General features: G+C 28.8%; 1 long non-coding RNA gene across 1 annotated transcript in view; it reads left to right on the top strand.

Moving 5' to 3' along the window:
- Nucleotides 1-3,102: 3,102 nt before the first annotated feature.
- Nucleotides 3,103-24,096, top strand: part of LOC113363542 — a 29,820-nt gene continuing 8,826 nt past the window's right edge. Inside the window, exons 1-2 of the long non-coding RNA XR_003365915.1 lie at nt 3,103-3,602; nt 16,222-16,307. This is a non-coding gene — a long non-coding RNA (uncharacterized LOC113363542). The remainder of the gene's footprint in view (nt 3,603-16,221; nt 16,308-24,096) is intronic.

A 24,096-nucleotide genomic window follows, 5' to 3' on the forward strand; every position in this document is an offset into this window, starting at 1 on the left:
GCTTTTCTACTGAGATAAATATTTATTAATATATTTTCATATCATAAAAAATTCAAGGTCTAACAAAAAATTTGAGAGCACGCCGTCGTGTAATTGGACGTGGACTAGCACAAACTAGTCTCGGGTTCGATCCCTATCTCGGCCAGCCTGATATCGATGAGATGAGATTCCACTTGAGGTTATATATCCTGAAGTAAAAATCGGCTTTTATGGGTATTGCTGCAACATCAAATGACAAGACTATTAGATATACAATATACAATGTCTAAAATAATATATGGTCTACACATAAAAAGAAAATTAGTTGACCGATGGGTGCCCTATTCAAAAAAAAACTAGATTGTAATGATATATCATAGAACATGTAGTTCTAATCGCTATTAAAAAAGGAATTTGATTTTAGGGCCGACATGAAACCTGTTTTCTCATTCAGTTATGAAACTTTGAATGCGTATCAAGTATAAATATAATAGACGAGAACCAGAACCAAATTATGAAACAAATTCTAACAACTTCAATATTAATAATTGAAATATCTTTTTAATTTCACCTTTGCCAGTTTGATAACAAGCACTAGTAATGTCAGATTTCCCTTTGTGGTTATAGATCCAAAAATGGTAATATGTGATAATAGTCTGCTGGGGCTTTATTGCAATATATATATATATATATATATATATATATATATATATCTTCATCCGAATTAGATAAAAAAATTATTACAAATCTCATCATAATGGTCAACCATAAAGTTCAATTTATATATTTCAGATCGTTGTTGAAAAAAATGAGATCAATAAGCGAGTTTGACTCGCATTTCATTGTATCTTAATCTGAAATTTCTACAAAAACGTGCGTACTATTTTTATCATTTTGATTATTATTAATTGAAATATTAACTAAAACTATTTAATTTACAAAATAGTGATAAACTTGCTAATTATGCGATGAAGCAAATTCATATGTGCTTAGGACTAATTAATGATAAAATTGTTATTCGACATTCGTGCTTTTTGGAGGTTAGGTTTTATGTGTAAAATGCCTGATAGCCATAGACCTTATGACACATGAACTGCTAGTCCTCATATGCAAATAGAAAATACTGATTTTCAAAATAGGAAAAATACTTTGAAAAATTAAAAATCACATATGTACCAGACTGATGGAAACACATTTGCAAATCGATGCTACCTTTCATCTCATTATTATATTTACAAATATAAATATTCACATCCTTATATATAAAAACTATGCATAAACAAAAAATAATTAATTATCTTATAAGTAATTATTTTATTAATTTTGTTAGTCAATGATATATAATTTTGATTTATTAATTAGTTAATCATATTCAATAATTTTTTTTTGTTCTACTAAAATACGTTAAAATTTATTATCAATAAAATTGAAACCGTCGAAAACTGCTTTCAATCACTCGACATTTTCTGTTAAACATTGTTTGTTCGAAATATTCGAGCAAATAGTTTTTTTTTTGAAAACTCGAAACCGGTTTAAAACGATTTTTTATAAATATACCAGTCAAAATCCAGTTTTCTAAAATGTCGGTTTTTGTATAAAACCTAAAACCCACCTCATATAGCCTGATGTCAAGAAGTAGTGACATCAATTGGAATGGAACTTGGAAATGTAGGCAGCTATTTATTAATAAGAGATAGGTCAACGTTTTGTTTCTTATCTATAAATCAATATATTATTTTATATATTCAATCAATCAATATATGGGGGTTCAAAAATCCTTAAAAAGAGATCACATACTTTTTAATGATTTTTGAACCCATTCCTCCTCCTTAGTGACACGTTGTAATAATTAAAATTACCCCCAGCCTCCAACCATCACGTGTATTTTTGGTACACATTTAGATAAAACCGTAAAATTTTTAGGATTTTGATTTGATTTTTTTTTTATTTTTAAAATATGTAAATAAATACCCTTGATGTTTTACTAACCCTCCACCTCCACGTTATATTTCGTGATTTTTTGTGAACTCCCCCTTTTATCAGATAGTTACACTTATGATAAAATTGTTATTTGACATTCGGGCTTTTTGGAAATTAGGTTTTATGCACAGATAAACAAGTATAAAAATTTTTAACTTCCCGTAGGGCAAGTTATAGTAATCGCAAAAAAATCGAAAATGAAAATTTTTATATATTTTTACGTTTGAAAACTTTCTGAACATTTTGGCATACCAAATGTTTGGCATGTGTGTGTGTGTGTGCGTGTATGTGTGAGTTCGGATACAAATTTTCGTCGACGATTTCGGGAACACGGATGAAGCGACTTGTATTGATAAGGAGACTTGCTGATTAGTTTTTGGCGAAGGCAGATCTAACCGTTCTGAAGATATAGGGCAAAAAGTGCCAAAAACGGTAACTCAGTTTTTGAGAGAACGGAGCGTCCGATTTAAATAATTCAAAATTTTTTCATGAAGGCAGGTCTAGCGGTTTCGGAGATCTAATAAAAAAAGTAAAAAAAAATGCCATTTGGCGGTCAAAAATGATCATTAGACATATGCACATCAAATTATCTGATATTTTATAGAGATTTTAACAATAAGTATAAATTTTGTTAACATTCCTATGGGTTCCGTACCAATGTTTATCCGTTAGACAGCGACGCAGCGCTTACGCGCTTTATAGCAGTACGATTGCTTTGAAAATAAGTTTAGAATTTCCAAAATATGTCAAAATAAGGAAAACATTTTTTTTCAAAAAAAAGTAATTTATTGTCAAATTTATAGTTTCTCAAAAATCTATTTTTTTCGGAGTAAAATTTTTTTAAAAATGTTAATCGTTTTTAAAAAAAATAATAATTTTTAATACGGGAAGTTGCAGCAATTTGCTTTAAGGCACGATGCCATGCGCCCCAATAGTTTTTATATGTTTTTATGTGCTTTTATGTGTAAAATGCCTGGAAATTCCTGTAAATACATGGACTGCTAGTTTTTATATGTATTTCCTGGTAAAAAGTGTCAAAACATGAAAGGCGATAGTGACGACACGGGATGAACGAGTGTTGCCGAAAACCTTCGAAAACTGGCGAATAATACGAATATTCTCCACTCAGTTTTGACACTTCTTTGTGCTCGACCAGCAGTCCATATATTTATTTATTATAAGGTCTATGCTGATAGATAGACTCGAAACATTACAGAGCGATATTATTTCTATTTTATTATGTATAATATAATGTGCCCCGAGTGTGGGTTATTAATGCGGTCCTGTATCCGACTGGTTCACCGCCGATTTCTTATTCGCGTATATGGACAAACTGTTGAACAACTAGTAGTGAGCCCACGCCATCTGAGATGGAATGAAGGCCTCAGCCGAACAGGCGCTCGAGTCGCTAACTCAGAACTCAGAACTCAGAACGCACGAGGTCTTTCTCACAATCAGATTCCCATAATTTTTGTGCATTTTGTATTGTGTTTTTATAAAGGTATTATATAAATTTACAAGTACATTACAATCTATGCCAGTGCAGTTAAATTTGTGATCGAGAAATGTTTGGTTTGACGTGAAATTCTTGGATTAATTAGTGGTGTTGCTCAAATGCGAAGACTGTTTACATATTTGACAAGGTGAGGCGATGTGATACATGTGCGCGTTATCAGTAAGCAAATGACGTTTGTGGTGATGGATAGTTTATTTGGAAATACTCGATATTAACACTTTGATCGTCATGTCAGTCGTATGTGTCTGACACTAAGAAGTTCTACATTAGCCCTATAAGACAAATATAGGAGAACTAGGGGCTATCTGTGACGGGGGTAACTAGCAACATGCGTTTTTCAATATAATCTTAATTAAAATATTTTTTTGTCTCGATTGGACATATAAGTAGTTGTGCACAATAAACAGAACTGTACAGGTCCGTCATTTTTGACATGTAAAATTCTGACATATAAAATTGTACTATCATAAAATTTTGAGTTCGTTGCGTTATTATTATCGACTAATTTTGAATATTATATATCTTAATTTGCTTGAAATTGATTACTCTTTATGATATTAAATTAAACTAGTGGTGTGTATGGCATCGTGCCTTAAGGCAAATTGCTGGAACTTTCCGTACCGTAACGAAATGTTCGAGGAATATTAAATATTTTCAAATATATTATTATAAATATCGTGATATTGTCTATTATTTATAAGAATTATATAAACTGAATTGCAAAGCTGAAAATATTTGTTTAAAGTATATTAAAACTTTATAAAGTTTTTTTTTCAAAAGCAATTATTTTGTTAAAACAAGCAGAAAGTTCTTTGAATAATTCAAATTGGACGCTTAGTTCTCTCAAAAACTGCCATTTTTTGCACATTTAGCTCTGTATCTCCGAAACCGCTGGACGTGCCTTTGCCGAAAACTAATCACTCCTTCTCGCCGACATTATGCATTGAATGATTTTAGGATCATTCAAATCGGATGCTCCGATCTCTCAAAAACTCGATTTCAATTTTCTGCACTCTTTGCTCCGTAACTCCGAAACGGCTGGACCTGCCTTTGTCAAAAACTAATCAGGACATCTCCTTATCAATAGGAATCGAATGTTTTTTGAACCATTCAAATCGGTTGATTCGTGCGGCCGAAAACGTGACTGAAAAATTGTATACTTACATACATACACTCACACACATTCATTTTTTCTGACAAAGGTATGGCAAAATGTTCACAAACCTTCAAAACGTCGAGAAATGTAAAAATTTTCATTTTCGATTTTTGGACGATTACAATAACTTAAAAAATCACATCTGGGGTTAGATGAACCAAAACTTTGGGGCTAGTTATACCATACAAAAATTTTATACAAAATTTGTAAGATTTGTACAGAAGACATTATACCTTTATTCTGTGTTATAATATTGCAGTTTACGTTGATACATGATAATTTTTTTTACAAGTCGATTGTTACAAGAGGCATTTTATATTTTTTTTATGTTAAATCTGCTTTGATGTATGAAAAGAATTACTTAAAAATAAGTTAATTTTCTTGAATAAGTAGATAATGAATTATCAGAAACATTATTGTGATTTCTTTCTCGGTTTTGCTCTTGTAGATGTTACAACTAGCTCCAAAAACGAGGTAAGTTGTAACACTGCACTTATTCTAGAAATTGATTAATTATGAAATAATGAACAACATTTGTGGATATATTTTTACTTGATTCGGTATAGGTATAGTTACAGGTACAGCACTATAATAGTTACAACTATTCATATTTATTTTGTAGAATTATAATCTGTGGATTTCAATATGTATTAATTTTTAAAAAATCTGTTATAACAAGTCCCTAGCTTCTTTACCTGACAAATCAACCGGAAAATTGTATAACTTCTTAAGAAACAGAATTTTAAAAATAGTTTTAAAAAAATAATATACATAAAACATTTTTTTTGATAAATTTTGGCAAAAAATATTCTTTGATACGCTGAATATCCTTGGTATATTTTTAACTAAATTATCCCATATAGTTACTATGGAAATTGAATTGAAGTTACCCATATACAAGTTTTTTATGATATTATAGTGGCGATTAACGTGTTAATTATCAATGTACATTAAAAAAATATCATAAACTACAAAATGGAAATTAAAATTCACATTTCATACATTTATTATTGTGCAATATGCATATGACAATATAAAAGTAAATTTAAAATTATTGGTTGTTGATTCATACTTATATGTTTTGAATGTATAATTAAGATAGATCTTATATTATTTTGTTATATATAGATCTTACGACATGCGTTTTGCTTCTATGTTATGATTCATATGTCTATGAACTCACATTTAGTGAAATTTTAGTTTTTTTGTAATGTATAATGTATATTTGTATATACTATCTTGCAAATTTCGATAAATTACTAAGATTTGTTCTATAACATATACATTAGTATTTCTTACTTCAAAGTTAAAATTAGTTTTTTTTAATTAACAATAGTATAACAATTTTGATTATGGTATAATAATGTATGTATGATCCAATCTCAATTTAATCCAAAATAAAAATAAATTAAAGTTTTTTTGAAGATGGTATTTGTTTACAACGTTTCGCCACTATAGTTACATACAATCGTCAGAATTTCTGTAGAAATACATATCACAAATTGTAATTTCGTTTCTTTAAAATTCACGTAGCTAATATTTGAGTTTTTTTCTTTAATTGTGCCATTTTGTGTATTTTTGTTATAGATAATGATGTAGCATGGATGTAGTATATGTCGCGCTGATCTAATATTCTCGATATTTTAAATATATATTATATCACACAAAATACTTAAAATACACACATTTGAAAAAAAGATACTATATTTTATTAATATTTATGTAAAAATATGAATATGCCCTTTTTATTGATTTTTTTCTTCTATATCTGAACACACTATCAAAACTAAAAAAAAAAGTATTTATGTTTCGGAACTGTTACGTTTCATCTGTGGGTCCAATATAGAAAAACATATTTCAATATTCCACACAACCTCATTTTTGTTAATTAAAATTTAGAATTTTTTTAAATTTGTCTATTGAAAAGATATAAATAATAGTTTAAGAAATAACAATATAATCATATTAAATAGATAACCATTGGGTTGCCTTCTACATCAATCTCACCATAGTTAAGAAATTGTATCACATTAATTCTAATTGCTATTAGTAATTGCTGTTCTTAATAATTTGAAAAAATCTGAAAAATCTTAACGCAACTTATTGTAAGACATAAAAACTTGTTTGAAATTAGCAGAATATCAATTTGTCATCATAGATGATACATTTACCAGTCTTTTCCTATGAAGATAATTTATTATGTTATTTCATATGAATATATGTTTATTTAATACATTTTTTATATAAATTAAATTACGGATATATTCATCAAGAAATTATATTAATTAAGGTTTCAAATAATTCGGTATCCTAGAGGCTAAAAAATGCGATTCAGGTATATAATTTTTAATATCAAAATTTTCTATTTTCCCACGTTTTCAAAGAAATCTTTGTGCATTCCATCAGTTGAATGTCGCGTTTATATTTCTATTAATTAATTTTAACTTGTGTCAATGTTATAGAAAGTAACATTAGTCTTCAGCTTATTGATTGCGGATGCAATAAGCATTTTATTATCATAGCCTGAATCATTTTATGCATGTACGTCATTAGTGATCTATTGGCCTGAGAATTTGATATAAAATTATTATAATTTTTTGAAGAAAATGCGAGAACTGTAACAATGTCATAAAAAAGCAATTTCATAAATTAAAAGTTAATAATTTGATAATTTCATTTTTGATGTATTGAACATAATAAAAAATTAAAAAAAACAATTCGTTAATAGAGGCTAAATATATTAAAAAAAAAGTTCTTGCTTCTTATCTTGTGTTCCCACAGAACTGATATTTTTTATTATTTTTTTTTATTTCATTTAGTAATTACAACTGTCTATAAAATATGACATCTAGTAATTTTTTTGATTAATATAAAAAAGAAAGGGCATTTCAAGTCGCCCAGTGGTGGTCCTAATATTATTGTTATTAAGTAGTAGTTAATTTTGAAAATGGTAGAACTGATATTTTTGAATACCAAATCTTAATAGAGTAATAATTAATCATTGCTTTTCCTAATATTTTTGGGAATGCAAAATCTATGCAAGGCTAGAATAAGATGAATTAAGTAAAACTCTTTTCTGGAGAATAGGAATAATGCAATAATATACCATGTACTATATTTTTTGTGAATGGCAAATCTATAGGATACATTGAGCAAAACTCATCTATGAGGAAAGGAAATAATACAGCCTACGTACCAGTAAAGCAAAGGATCAGAAACAATGGACCATTTTTTTTGGCAATGTATTCTGTGAGAGACAGAAATTAGTTGCATTGAACCCATCTATGGAGAATAGAAATGATACAAAATCCTAAGTGTCAGGGTGGTATAGAATTGAAAACAGTGGACCCTACTTTTTGTCAATGTAAAATTTGAGACAAAAATAAGATACGTTGAGCAAAATAATACAAAAGCCTACGTTGCAGTATAGTAAAAGATCAGAAACAATTGACCACATTATAGAAATCTATAGAGTAATGTGGAAAATGATCAGAAACAATGAACCATATTGGTTGGTAATGTAAAATCTATCAGAAACAAGAATGAGACACATGGAGCAAAATCTCTCTCTGGCGAATAGGAATAATACAATATACTACGTGAAGGTATGGTAAAGGATTAGAAACAATGGACTATATACTTTTTGCAAATTTGAAATTTATGAGAGGCAAGAATGAGGTAAATTGTTCTAAAACCTATCTCTGGAGAATAGAAATATAAAAAAAAGCTTAGATACCAGGTAAAGGATCCATGGACCATATTTTTAGGAATGTAAAATCTACGAGAAACAAAAATAAAATACATTGAACTACAACCATCTATAGGAATAATACAAAGTCTTACATAGCAATGTGGTAAAGGATCAGAAACAATGGACCATATTTTTTGTGAATTTTAAATCTCTAAGAGCCAAAAATTAGATATATTGAGCAAAACCCATCTCTGAAGAATAGGAATAATAAATATACTACGTAGCAGTATGGTAAAGGATTAAAAACAATGGACCATATTTCTTGGGAATGTAAAATCTAAGAGAAACAAAACTGAGATGCATTGAGCTAAAAACCATAATAGGAACAATACAAAAGCCTATGTACTACAGTGTAAAGGATCGAAGCAATGGACCACATTCCTTGTGAGTATCAAATATATGAGAGACAAAAATGAGATACATTAGGGAAAACCCATCTCTGGTAATTAGTAATAATACAATACACTTCGCAGCAGTATGGTAAAGCATCAGAAGCAATGTACCATATTTCGTGTGAATGTCAAACCTTAGAGGCAAGAATGGGATATATACATTGAGCTAAACCCATGATTGAAGAACAAGAATAATATAAAATTTTACACTCCAGTATGGTAAAAGATTAGGCACAGAAAAATTGCACATATTTTTAGGAATATATGTGAGAAATAGGGCTCGCCCGTAGGTAAGCGGTTAAGAGCGACGGGACTTGTTTCAGAGGTCCTGGGTTCGATACCCACTTCGAGCAGTCTGTTGTCAGGCAGCAGTGACAACGATTTTCACTTGGAAATATAGATTGCAATATGTTCCCAAGTGAAAATAGCCCTTGCCCGGCATTGCTCCACCAATAAAAAGTCAGCCCTATTAGATTAAATCTAATAACAAAATATCACCAAATATGGATGGATTAACCATTGGGTTACCATCTAAAAAATACGAAAAAAGGAGAATTTTCAGCCCAACAGCTTATAGGACGTAAGGTTCTGATTGCTGTTAAAAATATAATAAGAAAGATATGTGAGAAATATATGAGAACCCTAAATATGTACAAAATTGGCTTATACATTAAGATCTTAGTATTCATATAGTACATTGGAATTTCAGATTTATAGCAACAATTATCAAAAGATAATCGCAAACCACTCATATCCATGCGTTTAAGACCTTCTAGAAGCAAAAACGACCACTCTCGGATACCTAACAGCAAAACAGGATACCATCATACCTGGACGCCCAATAAATGGATTGGCATCCAATTTAGACATTCTAAGTACTACCAAAAAATTTGCTGATTATGATGAAATGAGTGCAAACATGTGAAGAAAGAAAAATTTCGAGTTTCAAAAATAACATTTATCTACAAAGGCTAGAGGCTAGAGTTATAGTTTATGTTCGCAGGTAAATGCAAATCAATTGTATATCAACTAATTGTCTGTGTTTTGTTCGTAGCTCGTGGCATTGGTGACAGTATCGAGCAGCACGCGCGGAATCCTTGATGTTTCGTGACGCAACCGTCTGCCTCTGTACTGTGTTATGTGTCTATAATTGGTATGACATGGAGAAAAAATGATCTCAGCATTCTTGCTCTGCCGCGTGTGAGATTACCTGTCGCGTAGAACAATGTTTTGTTAAACAACGATAATGAATTTTTATTATTTAACTACTTATTCGAAATAAGTTGATAGAAGGATACGATCAAAGTACGGATATAACTACGTTACCATTGTTACCATTGTTACCATTGTTATCATGTAATTTCAGCACATTAATTTTTTTTACTAAATTTGAGTACTTAATCAAATTTGGAAAAAATGCATGATCTGTTGGAATTGCATTATTAACTTAATCATTTTTTCCTGAACAAGTCGTGATTAATTATTCTATAATGTCTTCAGTAGCTGATAGTAACATATTGATAGATTTTGACGGAGTTTTTTTTTTAATTTTTGAAGCAATCAGAGCCTAATAGTCCTACAAGCCATTGTGCTGATTTGACTTAATACTAATATGTTTGACAGATGGCAACCCAATCAGTTGCCGCATCTCTGTATGATGTATTACTATTACAATTTCTGTAATAGAGCGAGTATTTTTATTGATGCAGCAATGCCGGGTGAGGGCTATTTTCACTTGGAAACATATTGCTACCTATATTTCCAAGTGAAAATTGTTGTCACTGCTGCTTGACAACAGGCTGCTCGAAGTGGGCATCGAACCCGGGACCTCTAAATCATTCCCGTAGCTCTTAACCGCTTTTCAAGAATTAAGGTGACAAGATTAATAATATGATAGAATGGGCTACAAAGGTTCAACTTGACATTGAGCAATTGTGAAAACCAAACTAATTATATCACAAAATTTTACACATATCAACCAACCACCTGATCATTTTCAGTAAAACTTTGAGTTAATTCATCATTGAAGAAATGTATTTTTTTTCCTGTTTGTCATCAGGTACTTTTTACCCCATAGGTGGGGTCTAATGAGACACCAAGGAGGCAAATAGATCCAATGTATTATTTTGAAGGGATTTAATGAAATATTAGCTACATTATTCATACAATGCAAATTATAAATTTACAGAGTACATTTTTATAGAGGTTACACTGTATACAACATTGATCTGGCATTTCGTCAAAAATATTCATCATCAGAGTTGGAACTTAAAATCATAACATTATTTAAAATGAAATTTATTTAACATATCTCTTGTAAAATTTTTTTTGTTAATTTAAATTACTTTTTTATTTACAATTTTTTTATTGTTTACACGTTTGCCAGGTTAAAGGTTCAGTTGGTCCATTTTACCCTACCCACTTGTAAGCTTTTATAAAGTTAATTAAATAAGAACTTTTTTAAAAAATTTCAAATAAATTGGTATGTACATAAAGGAAATATGGTTGTACAAATGATCAAATTAAGTAGTCAGATGCCATGAAATTTTTAGTTGTTTGAGTAAAAGTTTATCAATAAGTTCTGAATCTTCTATTGTATTTAAAGAATTGGATAAACTATCTAATTTGCGTTTGATGTTATAATTGCTGGATGTTGAAGCTAAGTTTCAAATTGTAATAGAGAAAACATATTTGTCAGAATATTATGTTTTTGATAAAAGTTCCATATAGATACCACATGGATAGTTTTAGCATTTTTTTTATTCTTAAATATTTTGATTATCCACGATGAAAAAATCTAGAACTGTCGACTAAAACGTGATTTTTTATTCTTTTTTTTTAATAAATAAATTATTATTATTCATTTATTAATATTATAATTGAACGGATAAATACTATAAAATTATTTTAAAAGCTGTACCATATAAATAGTTTGTGGAATGACATTGCAACTTACTTATACCATGAGAAATTTAGTTTGAATTTCCGTTCTGGTTAAATTGAAGAAAAAAACTGTTTGCGTTCTGAGAAACATTTTATGTCATAGTTGTACCACATATCCGTATATACTATATATATATATATATATATATATATATATATATATATATACATAAACCAGAAATTCTGGCTGTTATATGATATGATCTGGTCTAGATATTTAAATAGTAATTAAAATGCTTTGTGCAATTTCAAACAAAATTGCCTAGGGCAGGCGGTGAGAACATCTCTTTTTATATTGACCTAAGGGTTTATTAAATTAATCAGATTTTAAAAATAATTAGAACAAAAATCTGAACAAAAATTTCTGGTTTTTCGAATTTTCATTTCGAATTAAATCAAATGAAAATTGCAAATATTTATAAATTTTTAGAGAAAAACATTTAAATCCATGAACTGACAATTTGAACGAGGAATATTGAATTAAATGAACAGCATTTAGCAATTTTAAATTTTATGAATTCCGGAAAATTATTTTGAATCAAATTAAAAAGCTAATTGATGACGATAAAAAATAAAAGAAGAAAACATAAATATAAGGTTTGTAGCTTTGAATTTAATATTATTATCAGTCACACATACGTTTTATTGTCGACTAACTTCTATTCCAAATGCCTCACACTTGTTTAATTTAACTGCTGAATAATCAATTATATCAAAATCTTATAGTTTATTTAAATTAATCAATAATGATTAACACCTCCACACTACTATTTTAAACTGCGACATATGTTTTTATAAAATGCTAATTTGAAACCTGTAAATCAAATCATTTACTTTTAAAGCCGAAATATTGTTATTGAAATCCATATTAGGATTAAACTGAATTCCATTCTTTTGCCAATGTCCTCTAATATTAAACATTGATCAAAAATCAGAAATTTTGAATGGTATTGGTAGTCAGTACCAAAAACTTGTGGAATTTCAATAAATTTTTGAATCTTATAAAGCTATTATTGATAAACTGATAATTTATTGATGCAAGAATGATTTTTTTTTCTAAAATATCTAAAAATTTACATTTAACGTTAGTATTGGCATATTGTAAAAAATTCTCTTATTGATATTTTGGAAATAGTTTAATTTTTGTCAATTAACTATCTGCATTCAAAAAGATTTATGATTCTGAAATTGTTAATAAATAGATCTAACAAATAAGAATATATATTCTGATACTTTTCAACCTAAGGTTAATTTTTAGGCAATTACACTAACAATAACGTTAATTGTCTAAAACCTCTACCAAAACTTTTAGACTCATCTGCTAATTGTACAGAAACGGCTCGGACGATCGTCGCAAAAAGCTAAACGAAATAATAAAGAGCGAGATTTTGGATCCTTTTCGAATGATTTTTTATTTGAATTTTTTATTACAATGTATCCAATTTTGATAAAGTAGAGACAAAGGATTAAATTTTGTCTTGCATACACACATTTACAATTTTCAAATTTGATCTCACCTGATTCAGAACGACTTGAGACGTTGAGAAAAAAAAATAAAAATATCAAAAAGTTAAAAAATGTTGGTTATCATAGTAATATTTACACAAATATTTTGATTAAATAATTATGTCTAGAAATCGATCAACATATAAAAAAGCGAATCATATTGAACGTTTATTTTTTATTTTAATGATCACAAATTTATGCACTCCTCCGCAAACCTGTATAGTCTGAACATCTGTAGCAGAATATTGATTTAGATAATAAATTCGAAATTAATTGTAGGGACACCCACACGACGGCTTATGAAAACATCAACACGATTTTTTATATAAAAAATATTCAGAAATGTCTGGTTATTTTCAACAAAATATTCAGAAACGTCTGGTTATTTTTATGTTTTTGTTGTCTGACTTTGAAACGGCACAATTATTGCTTTTTTACTAAATTTAACATTCTGTATAATTGTAAATATTTCTCGTTAGTCTTCATTTATGAGTTTATATTGTAAGCCGAAATTATTAATGATAACCATATTTTATTTGATTTTAAGTAAAAGAACGATTAACGGGCGTCATTGTTTAGCAATTATTTCTGTAAACGAATTTGTTTTTTGTTATTTTTTTAATATACATACGTACATGTGCATTTAAAGTTTGTTGAAGAAATATGTTGCAATATATTGACTTTGTAGGGCATGTCTTGATGTTAATGTTATAAACATGTCATTTCGATATGTAGTAAACAGGTTTTACACATTGTTTTCTTTGCAAATTTTTTTAATTCAAATATTGCATACTACGATAATTAGGTTTTCTTGTGATAAAATTGAAAAGAATTAATTTAATTAATAAGAGCTTCTGACTTGCAATCACAGAATCGATGGGTCGATTCTGCCTCATAACAGACCAATGTTATAGCAAGGCCATGTTACGCTCTAACTTGCATACATTATGCTAATGAATCATACTGAATACTGTTAAAATGTCATGTACTTGCTGTTCATTCAGGCGTTTTACACATACACTGCAACGTCACTCGTATGTTATGAAGCTGTGTCAGAAAGACCCTGTTATCTAAGATCGTTTATTTGACATTTGTACGGTTTCTAGGTTAGGTTTTCTATCTGACAACCTGAGAAAAACGCCTGACTACGCAGCAACTACATGGGTTTTGGTAATATTTAGAACGGATTTGTATGGCAAGATCTTCTTAACATAGCCTTGCCATAACATTGTTTTTTGTTATGCGGCAGAATAGGTCCACGAGTTTATATTTCGCGCTAAGTGTAACCTGATATCAAAAGTTAAGTAAAAAAAATTGTCACAAATAGAAATAGAGTTGCTTTCTAAAAAAGTCAGGCATATTATAGCAGAGTATAAAACAGCATCAGAGTAGCACTGATTTCTCTTCAAATAATAAAAAAAAAAATCCTAAACTGGTCAAGAAACGTACAGTTATCACTTGTTCATATTATTTTAGTGTACTTATTATGTATATACAAGCTCACACAAACATTATGTCCCAATGACATACTAAATTTGTCCGAATTACAGCAGATCTTTACAATTCTTCAATCAATACTATTGGTCAATAGTTGTTATTGACATCATTTAGACTTTTGTTGTCTTATTCATATATACTTTTTTATTTACACTTTTTACACATGGGGGAGCTTGGGGCTTGTTGTAACAGTTTTTCTTAAAATTGTAATAGTTTTGATTAGGTAAATGCTTTAAATTCCTCTTCCAAATCAAATGAAAATAATTCCATAACTAATGTTCATTATTTCCCAATTGATTATTTTATAGAAATAATGCCGTGTTACAAATTATACCTTGTAATTTCGTTTAAGAACCCATTGAAAAACGCTTGTTACTTCTTACCCACATTACAATTAGCCCCTAGCTCCGCTACATTTATATATATTTATCAAATTTGCATACATATTTATTTTCTTTGCGCGTTGTAATGGTTTATAAAGATATAAAAATACAAATTTATAAATTAATAATGTAGTATGTCCAAGTTATAATAATGGGCAATAATATTGCTCAATTCATTATTTTAATAATTATGACTTGCGACTACAAGGTTTTGGGTGACCTTATGAGCAGTGGTGATATTTCCAGTATTACTTGAAAATTGATCAGAAATATAAATTTCTTTTCTGGGCATTGCTGCAAAAACTTAAAGTATTTTCACAGTTACAAAAGAATAACCGGTGGTTACATAATTAATTGTTTATATCATTATATCTTGCGACCATAAGGTTTTGAGCTCAAATCCTTGTCTTGTTTGCTACCTTACATCAAGCAGTAGTGATATTGCCATTTTCACTTGAAAATGGATCAGAATTATATTCTTTTTTCTAGCATTGCTGAATAAAGCTAAAATTTTATCACAGTTGCAAAAACATTATAATCAATTGTTTATATAATCATATCTTGTAACCACAAGGTTTTAAGTTCAAATCCTTGCGTTGCTTGCGACTTTATATCAAGAAGTAGTGATATTCTCATATTTGGTTGAAAACTGGTCAGAAATTAGAATATTTTTTGTCATTGGTGCAAAAAGTTAAAATATTATCATAATTAGAAATTGACAATCATTGGTTACATAATTATATATATTATAATTATAACTTGAGACCACATGGTTTTGAATTAGACATAGAAAAGAAATATATTTTTTTTCTGTGCATTGCTGCAAAAAGTCAAAATATTATAACAATTAGTAAATAACAATCATTGGTTAGCCTAAAATAATAGAATAGGCAATCATTGGGCAGCATTCTCAAAGCCATTGGTACCAAATATCACAAATTAGTAATCTTTACTACAGATTACAGAAATACCATAAACAAAATACATTCATATTAGATTTAGAACCTTTATGTGATGGTACATTTTTTAACATATATAGACATTACTTTATATTTACTATATTGAATTATTAAAATTTTAGGTTAAAAATTAAAAACTAATATTTTTTTTATTTTTAGGCTTAGAAATGGCCCTCAGTAATCCTCAACACAATGATGCATATACAGTTTGCAAATATGAGGCTGTGGTACCCATGGAAAATGAGGTATTTATTATATAGAGTTATGCAAAATTATAAATAAATTCATTAGTTAATAAATCTATTTTATTATAGCAGTATGTTTAATTAAGCATTAAATTTACTAAATGTATATAAGCTATATAATCTTAATTAAATTTTGTATTTATCTTCTGCAAGAGTGTGCTCCTGAGATTATCTCTTGTGCATATAACATAAAATATTCAATTATGAACCTCAGTTTCATTCTCAGAAATTACTAGCTGACGAAATGCAAATTCACACTTTAATGGATATGTAAAATTGAACATACTGCTATAAATTATTATTTATCAATTTTATTATATGTGGCATACAGATTCTGATATCAAAATGTTGAAATCTATAGTATGATATTAGTTCCGATTTCCTTGTTCGATACTCACAATTTTAGAAGTGGTTTTGTTAACACTTACATAAATAAAGTGGTCGATGCGTAAAATACTTGAAGTCATGAAGTCATTTTCTAATAATAAACCTACATGCAAAATTGTTTAGCTAAATCATTCAACTAAAGACATATTCGAATTTATTCTCGTTGCAAATTGGCTGTTGCATATTATTAGTTAGAAAGTGACAAGGCAACTCTTAGGTATAATGGGTCGACGGTAATCGTCGATAAATAACTAAACAGTAATATAATAAATTATTACTGGTTAACAATTAACATAGCTTATAAAAATATAGCTAAAGTTATGTGCTTGAAGTTCGTAATTTGCATTTTCATTGTAAGGGAATGGCGTAGAAATATATGTTCTTTCGAGCCAAAGGCGTCGATTAGTAGGCATAATGACTTGAAACTTTGGGAAGGTAATAATGTTCGTGTTATAATATATATATATATATATATATATATATATCGTATATATGAAATTCTTCTGTACAGATGTATGAATGGAAATTACTCCTTCACGGTTATTCGAATTTAGATAAATCTTTTTGAAGTTTAAGTGATTTTTTAGGATTTAAATGATTATAAAAATATCGTATAATTGTAGAAATAAATAAACAAAATAAGATTAAACAACATATCATTGTTTGGCATTGAAAACATTTCACCTGCCAGAAATGTCATTTCACTTGAAATTTGAATTTAGGTTAAATAATGAGCTTATTACAATATTACTATGTTAGACATTATTAGAATATATTCGATATTAATGTAGATACATTATTATTGCCGAAAAGCAGCTGAGATATGTCAGAAATTGAAATAATTCTGATTAAAAAACTGATTCATATAAAAAACTGTTTTCTTGCCGACATTATTATTGCCAAAAAGCAGCTGAGATATGCCAGAAATTGAAATAATTCTGATTAAAAAACTGATTCATATAAAAAACTGTTTTCTTAATGTATCATTTATTTTTTAAAGGCCTACCCTCCCCCTTGTCCCGGATTAGCATAACTAAAAATTGCCATCCCGGTTTTGACTTTAAAAAATATGGTCACCTTATAAAACCCTTATTAGTTTTATCAAAATTTTGATTTCTTACTCGACTAAAGCATTTAAATTTTATACAGTATCAGAAATATTTTTATTGTTTATCATTTCATTTCATACCAAATTTATCATTTCATACCAATGCGCGAAAAATATTATTTGCGTATATAATTATCAGTAAGTACATAATAAATTTTTGACATAGGAATATTTTATTTAATCTTTTCTGGGTGATCTATGTTGAAAACATTAAAATGAATGTGCATTGTTGGTTAGTATATTATCAATTTCATAAGTATAGGATGTCGCAGTTTTGTTTGTTTTTTTATTTTATTTGTTTTTTAAAAATGCTGGTAATTCTTTTAGTATTTTCAATAGCTCTTCATATTATTATAATAAACTCTTTCTGATTTGGACATTTCCAAGATATTTTCTATAGTAAAAAAATCAAATTTATCAAAATAATTATCTTGTTAATTGTCTGGTTAATTAAATATAACTTATAACTGGTTAACTAAATATAACTTTTTCAACCAAACTTCTGCAAAGAACTATGTATTGGTTTTATGTACGAATCACATTTTTTTTAATCAAATCATCTCACTATCATCAAATGTAAGTAATACTGACGGATGCATCAAAATATAGGACATTCTTTTCTATAAAAAAGAAATGATTTTGTGCAATCTAACTTAAAATTAATTAACACTTATTGATAAAATAACATTAATTATTTAACATATTTAACATATATTTTAACAAGATATTTTATTTAACCATTAAAAATTGGTTAATTTAATTAGCAATCATAATATAGAAGAAGCCGTTCCTATTACATAAACAAATTCACAATGGTTCAATTACATTAGTTTTACATCCATGACACACCTAGAGAAATACCTGTAAATATCAATGGATCGCTATTTACAATTGATCTTACAATTGTGCTAAATTTCCATAAAATAAAGAGAAACTCTATAACTACGACCTCTATATTTATATATATATATATATATATATATATATATATATATAATTATATATGTACATGAGTAATTATATAACGTATTAGTTGAAGCGAATACTTTTGTTGCCTAGATTTTTTTCTTCAATTGTGAACTAACTTTTATTTAAGTCCATAGGCCTAGTAGTGTAATTAGTTCTGACGTGGGCTAGCACAAACTAGTTCTGTATTTGCTGGTTCGATCCCAGCCACGGCCAAGTCCGACATCAGGCAGCATTGATGTCAAATTTCCACTTTAGGTTACAGACCTCAAAAATAACTTTTCGTAGGTTGCATATAAAATCTTAAAATGTCAACAAATATTTCGTGTAGTTAATTAGTCACAACTGAATTGGACAACTGCTGGGTTGCTTTCCATTCAAAAAGTCATATAACCGTCAAAATAATTACTGAATGTCCTAGTATGACAGATCATAATTAACAAGATAACAAAAAAATTAGTCTATTGAAGTAATCCCTATTTTGATTATTGTGCTGTGTGACGATTAATTTAAAATTTATTTTAAATCTAGTAAATTGTAGATAGAATTGCTTATAGTGGAAGACTATGCAATAATTATTGTTCTTTTTGCATCTGAATTTCATTGAACAAACTTTATATTTTATCCCTTCTTCGGCATGCCAAAAATGCAAAATGTAGTTATATATTTTTCTCCATTTTTACACAAACACACACACACACACACATATATATATATCGTATATATATATATATATATATATATATATATATATATATATATATATATATATAAATACATTATACATATATGTTCATTTATAATTTATCGACACATTGGCAGGTGATTAGTATCTAACAATCTTATACAATAAATAACCATTAGTTAAGTTTCTGACGTTAATATTTTCTATCGATTTTATATAAATAAATTTACCATACACACTTTAAATTTTCATTTACATCCAGTCGATTAATTTTTTTGTTCCTTGTCATGAAATTAAATAGTTGCAAGACCAATTTCCAATTTTATTAGGAATTTTTAAAGCCATTGAGCAATATTTGTAAAAGATGTTAGAATTTGAATTTTGCTTTTTGCAATTATTGCATGTGCCTAAAATGTAAAGATAGTTACAAAGATCACTGTTTATATTTATTAACTTTTCCTATAGAGAAAGTCTTCACGTTTTTGGAGGTTTCTGAACATTTTGGCTCAGAAAAAATGGATAAGTGTGGGTGTTTTGTGTGTCCGCAATATTTCGTTCACGTTTTCAGGCGCACGGATCAACCGATTTGAATGGTTCAAAAAGCATTCGATTCCTATTGATAGGGATATGATTTGATTAGTTTTTGGCAAAAGCAGGTCCAGTCGTTATGGAGATATGGAGCAAAGAGTGCAGACAATAGAAAGAGTTATTGAAAGAACGGAGTATCCGATTTGAATGATTCAAAAATGGGCAATAGAAATAAATATTTTTGATTTTTTTATTGTTTAGATTCAAGAAGTATTTTCTGATGAAATGATAATATCTACTTTGTTCTAATATCTAAAAATTACATTTTACATGTGACACAATAATTTTTATAATTTGAGAATGCATATTTGACAAACTTTATTGAAGCTTTGATGAACTTTCTTTGACATCTGATTTCCTATTTTTTTGTCTTTTTTTTTCTCTAAAAGAAAAGTGTGATTTTGGTATCTACTAATTTTGTTCAAATATCTCATAATAACACAGCACATATGTAGAAACAGTTTGTAATTGGATCAATTTGAACAATCAAGAACATTGTTAGTTTTGTTTGAAAATATGTAGATAAATAACAATGTAACGGAAAAGCTGGAATATTTTCTTGTTACTTTTTTTCTGGAGGAATTTTCTCAGTAAATGAAAAACAAGATTCTTCTGTATTTATTTCTCATTCATCGAGTGATTGTTTTGATGTAAAGATATTATAAAAACTGAATTGCAGAATAAGGAATCGTTAAGCGATCCGTGCATCGAAACATCCGCACTATAGAAATAGTTTCACGCGCGAATGGCATTCTCTGCAATTTCTGTATATTTATAATGTGGCAGCTAAAAACGAAATTATAATATTTTCATAATAGGGCAAAGTTATTTTCCATGTTATTTTTGTGCAACAACAATAGTATAGCAAGTGCAGAAATGGAAACATCGTCATATATTCAATTTATTCCATGATATTGACATGAGTTTCACCATTTGATACTCACCATTATGTTTGTTTTTCAACTTCACAATACTAATTGCTATTTAAAAAGAACTTATTGCAGAAGAAATAAAAAGAAAAGTAAGATTCAATAAGTAATGTTTAATGTGTAATATTAATATTATTTTTATTATTATTTTTGAACTGCAATCAGAACTTCAGAGTCCTATGAATGTTGTGCTGATCAGATTTTACTTAATACCTAATAGTTTTTTCTACATGTGGCAGCCCAAACAGTTCTCCTATCTTTTTGTGATAAATTATTCTGCGTGACAGTAATTTTCTTTATCCTAAGATGTTATGATGCTTTTCATAATACTGATTCCAAAAAAAAATAACAAAACTTTGCTAAGAGCTGTAGTTTTCGAGATATACCCATGCGATAGTTATACTTCAAATCACAATAAAAAATAACAGATATTTCATTTTATACTTCCAGAAATATTTTTATATAATTTTTTGGCATGGACAAGGTCTCACTGATTTCCTCCTAAGCCATCATGTGGTCGTCCCACCTCATTTGATATTCCTCCAAAGTCCTGATGCCTTGGTAGATTTTTTCGCCTGACTTCCTAGTTTTCTTCTCGATTTTATTAATAAAATTTACAAACCATGGATTTTTTTAAGAGTTGCTTAATTTGTGGATCATCAAATATATTAGTTTTAAACGCTTTCTCTCTTTTTTAACGTTGGTCAATCCATTGCATAGTAGGCAAAAGATTTTGATGTTCTAGGTTTATCATTAGCATGGATAGAGGTAGTGTAGATGGTCGTAAGCAGACTCCAAGTTTATTGGGTTTACGGGGTTATGATCATTTGCTTCGATTGCCTGAATTTATTCTATTGTTATTTACCACACAGATGATTCTGAGGGTTTTTTCTAAAAGACGGTCGTATTAAAATTATAGCATTTTTTCTTTTGGACATTACACTACGCAATTGTGACACATTTTTGGAAGAACCCATGTTTGTCTTGAGTGAACCATTCAATTTCAAGGTGCTTGAAAAACGCTTTGATATAGATTTTTAGTATTTGTCGAAAACACATTCACCATAGATGAATCAAAAACTATCTGGATCATGCGCGCTACATCTTAGAGTCGGAGTCATACCAAAAACAGCAAATAAAACTCTTATGGCAGATTCTGCCGTAAAATAGACCAATGTTATGGCAAGACTATGTTACGTTTTATTTCGCATACAAATCGTACCGAATACTGACAAAAGCCATGTAGTGCAGTAAACGGAGCGTTTTAGGTCTGAATTTTTTTACTGTGCTCCGAATTGAATGAAATTTTGGAATAAGGTTCATCTAACCCTCAAGTTCAAAAGTGAAAACACTTCGGATTGCGCCACCACACCCCGGGGGATGACACCCCCTCTCAATTGTGTAATTACATTTTTTTAAAATAACGTCGGAAATCGATAGAAACTAACTAATTCTTCTATCGATTTCCGACGTTATTTTGAAAAAATGTAATTACACAATTGAGAGGGGGTGTCACCCCCCCGGGGGGTAATGGCGCAACCCGAATTGTTTTCACTTTTGAACTTGAGGATAAGATGAACCTAATTCCAAAATTTCATTCAATTCGGAGCACAGTAAAAAAATTCAGAAGTTATACACTTTTTTCCTCTCCGTTTACTGCACTAATGTGGTTCCTGTGCAGTCAGGCGTTTTGCCAGGTTGTCAGATACAAAACCTACCCTAGAAAACGCACAAATGTCAAACAAACCGATCTTATGATAGCTGGATCTTTCTGATATGGGTTAATAACATACGAATGAAGTTGCATTTTATGTGTAAAACTCCTGATCGTACTACAAATACATGGCATTTTGACAGTATTCAATACGATTTATATGCGAAATGGAACGTAGCATAGCTTTTCCATAGCATTGGACAATTATGGCAAAATCTGCCCAGTAGTTTTTTTTTTAATTTACATATATACATTATTTTCATATCTGTCAGACAGAGGTGTCTGGTATGAGAGATTATGAAAAACAGTTTTCATATTTTATATATACATTCCATTTAACTATTTCATTAATATAATATCTATTATAATTAAAATATCCTTATATATAAATCTTCAGTCTTCTTTGTCTTCAATTTCCTAATAGTATTTCTTTATTTTTCTTTTAAAATTATCGTCATCGTTGATCATCTTAATATCGTTTGGCAATTCGTTATATATTTTGCTAGCACTCCATATGACATTTTCTCTCAAATTCTTCTTTCTATTGTGTTCAATGTAAAAATTGTTATGTTGTCTAGTGTAGTGTCCATGTATATCTTGATTTATGTCTATTGTTGCACTTGTTTTAATTCGGTTAAATTTCATTTTGTGTATTACTTTGCACTTCTCTATTTTAATTATGTTATTTAGTGAATGATTACTTGTTTCTCTCTGTAAGTATTTGGTGGGTGTTAGATGTGGTACATTATATGCTATTTTTATGGCTTTATTCATTATTCTCTGTATGTCATTTAGGTTAGCTTTAGTTGTTAGGCTCCATGTTGTTATTCCATATAAAATTATAGGTATTATTTGCGTTTTAAGAATTAGCATTTTATTTTTTTTTTGCCGAAAGAGTGGATCCTTTTCAATGCCCCTGTTAATGTTCCTATCGTTCTTTTTATTTTGTTTATATGTTCTGTCCATGACAGTTTTTCATTTATTATCAGTCCTAAGTATTTTATGCTTTCCACTTCTTCTATTTCTCTATTATTTATTTTAATATTTAGTTTAGTGTTCTCGGCATTTTTTCTATGTTTGAAATATATGTATTTTGTTTTGTCGATGTTAATTGTTAGTTTATTTTCAGTTAGCCACTCGGTGTATATTTTCATGTCCGTGTTTATAGTATCTTCGAGTCTTTTTTTATCCTCATCCGCATATACTATGGCTGTATCGTCTGCATATAATATGTATTTTCCCTTTAATTTTGCGTCTTTAAGGTTATTGGTGTATAATAGATACAATAAAGGTCCTAATACAGAACCTTGTTGGACTCGTAAAACTGAAAGAATGAAGAGCTAGTACGGAAAAACAGAAGATATATTTGAAATTAGCGTAAAATACTAGGTAAGTTTTAGAAAAAAAATTTA

This window comes from Ctenocephalides felis, unplaced genomic scaffold, assembly GCF_003426905.1.
Source record: "Ctenocephalides felis isolate EL2017-DRISC unplaced genomic scaffold, ASM342690v1 CF-g0.4_SCAFFOLD_00845, whole genome shotgun sequence".
NCBI lineage: Eukaryota > Metazoa > Arthropoda > Insecta > Siphonaptera > Pulicidae > Ctenocephalides > Ctenocephalides felis.